Below are 7,921 nucleotides of genomic sequence, written 5' to 3' on the forward strand. Positions count from 1 at the left end.
TACTGTGTACTTAACCACTATCAAAATATTTTGTTCCTTTTCTACATAATAATATAGGATATTTAGAATAATATATATTTTTCTATACATGATACACATATGTATTTTCAATAATTGTGCTAGCACTGTACATGTAGCACTGTACATGTAGCACTGTACATGTTTTCTTTTAATTCTTCTTACTATTTTTTCTTGTTATGAAAATAAATTTTGATATATGTGTTAAATTGAAAAAAGTGTCCTATTGGTTCATGTTGTTTTAATTCACACAAATGTGTTTGTACTGTCAATCTCATTCTGTTCCTTCTTTTTTCTCAGCACTTGCTTCTTTTATCCCTTTTTAAAATTAGCATACGCTAGTTGTACAGGTGAGGTTCATTGTGACATTTACACATGTGCTCCTGATATGTCTTTATTAGATAGACCTCCTCCATCGTTCTCCCTCATCTCCCCCACCCCTTTCTTAGAACAACTTTAACAGGTTTCATTGTTCTATTTTCATACACAAATACAAAATACATCCTCCATATTCACCCTCCTTCACCCTTTCCATTTACCCTCCCCTTCCCTGGAGAAGGTAAAGGACCTGATTTACCTTTCTATCCTTCATTTTTAAGTGTATATTGATTGTTCAAGGGAGTTTCACTTTGGCATGTCACACACACACACACACACCACACACCACACAGACCACACACACATACCACACACACACACACACACCACACATACACTATATTGTAATCAGATTAGCCCCTCTATTACTTACTCTTTCTCTATCACCCTGCTCCCCTATTCCTCAACAGTTTTCAGTGCATTTCATTACACTATCTTCATACACACTTATCCTATCACTCTATCATTCTCTTTTCTTTTCCCACCTCCCCATAGTCTTACAATGTTCTCTTTCTAGATATATATATATATTTTTTTACACATGTGTGTGTAAGATCATACACGCATTTATATATACATTTATTTTTTAGGTCCAGCTTCCACATATGAGAGAAAACATGTGACCTTTGTCTTTCTGAGCCTGGCTTACTTTGCCTAACATGATAATCTTCAGTTCCATCCATTTACCTGCAGGCAACACAATTTCATTCTTCCTTTGTGTATATATAACACATTTTCTTAATCCATACATTAGTTGTAGGGCATCTTGGCTATTGTGAATGGTGCTACAATAAACACAGGGATGCAGGTGGCTCTATTGTATCCTGGCTTACATTCCTTTGGATAGATGCCCAGGAGAGGCATCACTGGATCATATGGCAGTTCTAGTTTTAGTTTTTTGAGGAACCTCCATACTGCTTTCCATAGTGGTTGCACTAACTCACATTCCCACCAAGAATGGATAAGGTTCCTTTCCCCTACATCCTTGGCAGCATTTGTTGTTGTTAGTGATTTTGATGAGAGCCGTTCTGACTGAGCGAGGTGAAAGCTCCATGTCCTTTTGAGTTGCATTTCCTTTATGACCAAGGATGTTGTGCTTTCTTTCTGTATTTTTTGGCTGTTTGGACTTCTTTTGAGAACTTTCTGTTCAGTTAATTTGCCTGTTTATTCAGTGGGTTGTTGATTCTTTGTAGGGAGCACTTGCTTCTTGAGATCCATCCATGTTGCTGCATTTAAGTCTGGATTGTTAGCTCTGCATTTTATATGACAGTTCATTGACTCCGTAGACAGAGTTTGATCTAATGGTTCCCCAGGGTGGCAGACACCTAGATTTGCCCATTTCTGCTTCTCCCAACAGTTCTGGGTTAAATTGTGCACATTTGATGGGTTTCAAGTCAATCTCACTGTTGCATTTATTTACATTTCTTGGTTATTAGTGAGATAGAATATTTCTTCATACACTAATTAGCTATTTGGGTTTCTCTTCTGTGAATTCCTGTTCAGACTTTTTGTCCATTTTTCTATCAGGTATTTACTAATTTTATAGGAAACATAGCAGAGTTTCTTGTAGAGTCTGGGACTGTGCTGGCTAATAGAAATGTCATTTGAGGCATGTAAGTAATTATAATTTTTCTGATAGCCACATTTCAAAAGCAAAAAAGTAGAATTAATTTTAGCAATATATTTTATTTAACCCAATATATCTAAAATATGGTTTCAACATGAAATCAGAATAAGAAAGTATGAAGATACAGTATACATACATATACATGTGGCTTAATGGTAGAGCGCCTGCCTAGCAAGTGTGAGGTCCCGAGTTCAAACCCCAGCAGCACAAATAAATAAAGTGTTCAATAGCCACATGTGACTCGTGGCAGCTGTAGAAAGACAGCGCAGGTCTAGAACCTAGACTCTATTTTTTCTTTTTTTTTTTTGCAGTGTAAGTGATGGAACCCAGAGCCTCCTACATGCTAGGCAAATGCTTTACCACTGAGCTACACTCCCTGCTCCTAGACTCTACCTATTAATTCCTTTTTTGGTTTTAGGTTAAAAAATATCTCCTGTGGTCTGCCATCTGTTAATATCATTTGTGGCATCCTTTGTTCAAATAACATGTGAATTTTAACATAACTAAGTCTATTATTTTTCCCCCTAAAATCTGTGCTTTGGGCTCTTGTTTTTAGAATTCATGCTCATACCAATAGGTCCAAGATATAAGCTTACATTTTTCTTCTACTACTTTTATTTTATCTTTCTTAGGCAGGTCTTCAATCTCCTTAAGTATTTTTTTCATATTGTAGGAAGTAGAAGTAGAAATCCAAATTTAGTTATTCATTTATTTATTCTCCAATTTTATTTTTCTCTTACAGAGTTTGTTTCCCAAAACCACCTACTTAGCAATCCGTGCTTCCCCACTCATTAGTGAAGCCACTTCAATGACTTGTCAGCTTCCCAGGCATACATGAATCTGTTTCTGAATTCTGTATTCAGACGTTTAATCATAACAGTAATGCTTGAGATAAATTTAATAATTAAATTACAGAGAATTTGGATAACTTGACCCAAAGTCACCCAAATAGTAAGTGTTGGAGTCATGATTTGAACCTAGGTATGTCTGATACTGTACCAATTAAAATTGAGGTTGGCTCCATGTTTCAGAAAACAGATTAGGGTGTCTGGAACAGGGAGGTTGTTTTTCTCATATAATAAGAATTCTAGCAATAGCCTAACAGTACAGCTATGGTGACTCCATGATGCCACCAGAGATCTATGTGCCTTCTATCTTTCTGATCAGCCATTTTAATGTATGGCTTTTACCCTCTTGATGACAAGATGACTACCACAGCTCCTAGAATCTATCATTTTAAAAAAGAGAAAAGGCATAGGAGTGTGCTGGGGGCCTATGTATTCTCATTAAGAAAACACTGCTTTTCTACAAGTTGCATCCAACTGACTTCCACTAACACCTCCTTGGCCAGAACTTGGTCATATGGTCATGCCTCAAACCAAGAGAATCCAGAGAATGGTGAGTTGTTTGTTTTGGGTTTGACAGCTTGGGGTTTGAACTCAGGGCTTCATACTTGGCAGATTGGTAGTGTTTGTTATTTTTTAAGATAGAAATATTGCTACCAAAGGAAAATTGGGATTCTCTTAAAAATTAAGTGGAGAGTGGGTATTGGGCAGGCGTCAGAGTAGTTTGCTGAAAAGTGAAACTTAAGTTCAGGGTGCCTTGTTGTCAGACTCCTTCTGGTGCCCTGTACCTAATTTTATGTACTTAGTTTTATATTCTGTTTTTCAACCCTCTCCCCACCCAACTGCACAAACTTCAGCTTCCATAAAACCTGGATCTGCCCCTGTAGACATCCGGCATTTGGCTGCCCACGCCGGAGCCCATGGCCTGTTTACTGCCTTGAATGTTGCTGCTGGTAGTGGCGATGGGGTGAAGTGTCTGGCTAGTTGCCCAAGTCAAGTAGATACTTTGAACTAATTCCCCTGGGATCCACATGTGTGCTTTTTTGGCCAGGACAAGGGTCTGAGAAAGAGTGTTATTTTAATAAAATTATAATAACTGCCTGTTTTTAAGTGCCAAATACATTCAGACACTGAGCTAGGAACTTTCCCAGATGTTCTCTTCAATGAATTCTTACTAAAACTCTTAGCGGCACAGAGGGTTACGTAAATTGTCCAATGTCACAAAACCTGTACATTACCAATTAAGCTGTTAAGCTAGTATCAAGCCTTTTCCATGACACTATGACTAAAAGTCCCTAAGAGCTTTGGACTGATGGAGGATTCTAATATTTAGCAAATCAAAATAAAGATAAGCAATGAATCATCTTCAGTATAAATATTATTTGTTGTTTATCTGAAATTTAAATTTAACTGGCCAACCTGGATTTAATCTGGCAACCCTACTTCTTATACACACTTATTAGTATCATGAAATAAAAAGAATCTGAACCCTGTAAACCCTGTGTACATCTTTTTTGGTTCTCCCTCTTTGGCAGTACTGGGGTTTGAACTCAGGGCCTTGCACTTGCTAGGCAGACATTCTAGCTCTTGAGCCACAACTCCAACCCCGTACATTCTTAAAAGTTAAACAAGATGAAGTGTGCAGAACTCCTCATCTTGGTGGGGTTTAGCTGCTTGATGCTGGGCATTAAGAAATCAGGGTTGGCATCCTGACTACTTGGCTAGGATGAGTCGTTTTCTCTCTCTGGACACAACTTCCCCTTCTATAATGAGGAGTGGCTTCCACCATCATGCATCACTCTGAAGCTACCTGTGAACTCCATCTTCTCCGCTGTGAAGGAAGGGGTTCTTCCTGCTTGAGACAGGGGTGTCACCTCAGGTTTCCCATTGTCTGTTTTCAGAGACCCGGATGGCTTTGGTGGTTGCTGAGGACTACATTATGAGAAGTTGGAATACCTTCAGCTGTTGTGAAGTCACAGCTGAGACTGAAAACTGCTCTGCTTCCACTGAGCTCTGTGTTGAATGCTTGGTCTCCAGCAGTGTTCAGTGGGGACACTGAGGGCTGGCTGATTGGATGATGAAGGCTCTGGCCTCATCAATTGATTAATCCACTGAAGAATTCCTAGCTTAATGGACTATTCATGGTGGGACCTTGGTAGAGGAAGGAGGTCACTGTGTTTCTGACTTTGAAGGCTATATCTTGTTCCCAGTCCCTTTGCTGTGGGGATGGGAGGGGACAAGGGAGCCTCAGCTGCTATGGTTGCCAATTTCCGTGGTGTAAATATAGTTGGCCGTCTGTATGCATAGTTCTGCCAAATTTGTGGATTCAACCAATCTCCTGTCAAAAATATTTGAAAAAAAAAATGTGTCTGTTCTGAACATGGATGGACTTTCCCCCTTGTCATTATTCCCTAAATGATGCAGTATGCCAGCCATTTACATTGTAAATGCCTAACGAATTATAAGTCACTTAGAGATGGGTAACAGTACACTGGAGGAGGTGTCTGACAGGTAATATGCAAACACTCTGTCACTTTACGTAAGGGACCTGAGCATTGTGGATTTTGGTGTCTTTGGGGATCCCGAGCCCCGTCCCCCATGGACCCTGAGAGACAACTGTGCTGCCACCATGGGTAATTGCAAGATGCCAAGACGAGATCACTGAATGCACAGTTGGAAAGATAAAACTATGGACACAAAGACCTTATTTTCCTGAACCTTTTGAGAATAAGTTGGTTATCTGATAGATGAGCCCCAAATACTGCGGTATGCATTTCCCATGAATACCAACATTCCACATTTCCATCCAACCACAACAAAACCAGGAAAAAGTAAAGAAACTGACACTAACACCTTCTACTCCAGAGACTCCATGCTGTCACAAAGATGTGACTCTGAGTCACACACTGCATGAGCTATCAAGTTTCTTCAGACCCTTCCCCTGTGTGTACAGCGCGTCCTTAGTTTCTCCTTGATTTTCATGACCTTGACATTTTTGGAGATTCCATGCCAGTTATTTCACAGAATGTCCCCAAGCTTGGGTTTGCCTGCTGTTTCCTCATAGGCAGGAATCCAATGGATGAGAAGTTGAGTTCTCATCACACCCTCTCAGGTGGAGCCACTTGTAGAAAAGTCCCGTTACTGATGATGTTCACTCAGATGAAAGTGATGTCTGCCTTTTCAGCTATGAAGTGATTCGTTCTCCTTTTGTAAGTAGCAGGTATTGTGTAGGGAGGTACTTTCCAACTATGTAAACACCCTGGTCTCCATGACATTTTCAATTTATTCCTTTATTGATTTATGTCCGTTATAGACTCATGGTTTTCTTTGTTATTCTGAGTTTAGATCCATTATTATCATGACTTATTTTAAAAGCAAATTGTCCCTGACAAAGAACTGCAGTGAAGATGTAGTTCTTTGAAAATGTACTTACTTTCTGGCACACCATGTTTTGATTGACTGTGTACTACCTCCCCTAGTCTTGGGATCAGCCAAGTAGGTCTTAAGACTCCTTACTAAAATCCTAGGTAGAGAATGGAACTCAGAAACCAGGATCTGGCTTGGATGGTTGTGCTGACTGTTATGGGGATGTCATGCCCTCAAACCCCAATGGACAGAGATTAGCAATGTATATACGTGTGTGTGTGTGCATGCGTGTGTGCCCATGTACACACAGATTCTTTGAGTTTTCTCCCTTTCTGTACTTATGCCTTTCTCCAATAGTAAAAAGTTAGACCCATTTTAAAAATTGAGACATGATCCACAAACCACAAAATTCACTTATTTAAAATGTGCAAATTAGTGCTTTGCAGCGTATTTTCCAGGACTGTGTGACCATTAGCACTATCTAATCCCAGGACATTTTCCTTACTCCCTGTATGAAATCCTGTACTCACCCATTAGCAGGGTCCTTCCCAGGTCCTTCCTCCCTAATCCACTAACACCCCCCAGAAACCACTCATCTACCTTTTGACTCACTGTATTGTTTATTGTGGGCATTACAAACACACGATGCAGTACATGACCTGTCCTGTCTGCCCCCGTTCACTCAGTATAACGTCTCCGAGGTTTATCCATGTTGTAATATTCCTTTTTATAGCTGAATAATATGCCATTGTATGGATGTATGACTTTTGTTTGTTCATTTGTGAGGTGACAGATGTTTGGATTATTTCCATTTTGTCCATTATGAATAACGTACAAGCATCCAAGAACAAGCTTCTGTATGGATGCCTGTTTTCATACCCAGGAATGGAGTGGTTGGGTCATACGATAATTCTACTTAACAATATTTCTATTTAACTTTTTGAGGAACTGACGAGGTGTTTTCCAAAGTGGTTGCATGACTTTCCTTTCCCAGCAGCAATGTATGAGTGTTACCCCCAACATCTCTTCTTATCCATCTTTTTATTACAGTCATTTTAGTAGGAATAAAGTGGTGTCTCATTGTGATTTGGGTTTGCTTTTCCCTAATGACTATATAAGCCTCTTTTCATGTGCTTATTGGTCATTTATTTCTCTTCTTTGGATAAATGCCTGTTAAAATGCTTTGCCCATTTTTAAATTGAGTTATTTGCCTTTTACTGTTGAATTATTATGCTAATTTTTATATAATCAGGATAGTAGACTTTTATCAGATATGGCATTTGTGTATTCTCTCCCATCCTGTGCTTGTCTTTTCACTTTTATGATAGTGTCTTTGTAACAAAAGTTTTCAATTTTGATAAAGTTGTTTTATCTACCTTTCCTTTGGTTGCTTGTGCTTTGTTTTGCATCTAAGAAACCACCACTAAAAAGTTATGAAGACTTAAGCCTGTGCTTTCTTCTAGAATGTTCTGGCTTTAGCCCTTAGCTTTAGGTCTTTGATCCATTTTAATTAATCTTGGTGCATGAGACCAAACTTCATTCTTCTCATGGGAGTGTCCAGTTGTTCCAGCACCTAGTGCTGAAAAGACTATTCTTCTATAGTTGTTTTAGCCTCATTGTTGAAAACCAATTGGCCATCAATGTACGAGTTTACAACTGGACTTCTGAATTCTATTCAGCTGACCTA

The sequence above is a fragment of the Castor canadensis genome, chromosome 7 (genome assembly GCF_047511655.1).
Source record: "Castor canadensis chromosome 7, mCasCan1.hap1v2, whole genome shotgun sequence".
Lineage (NCBI taxonomy): Eukaryota > Metazoa > Chordata > Mammalia > Rodentia > Castoridae > Castor > Castor canadensis.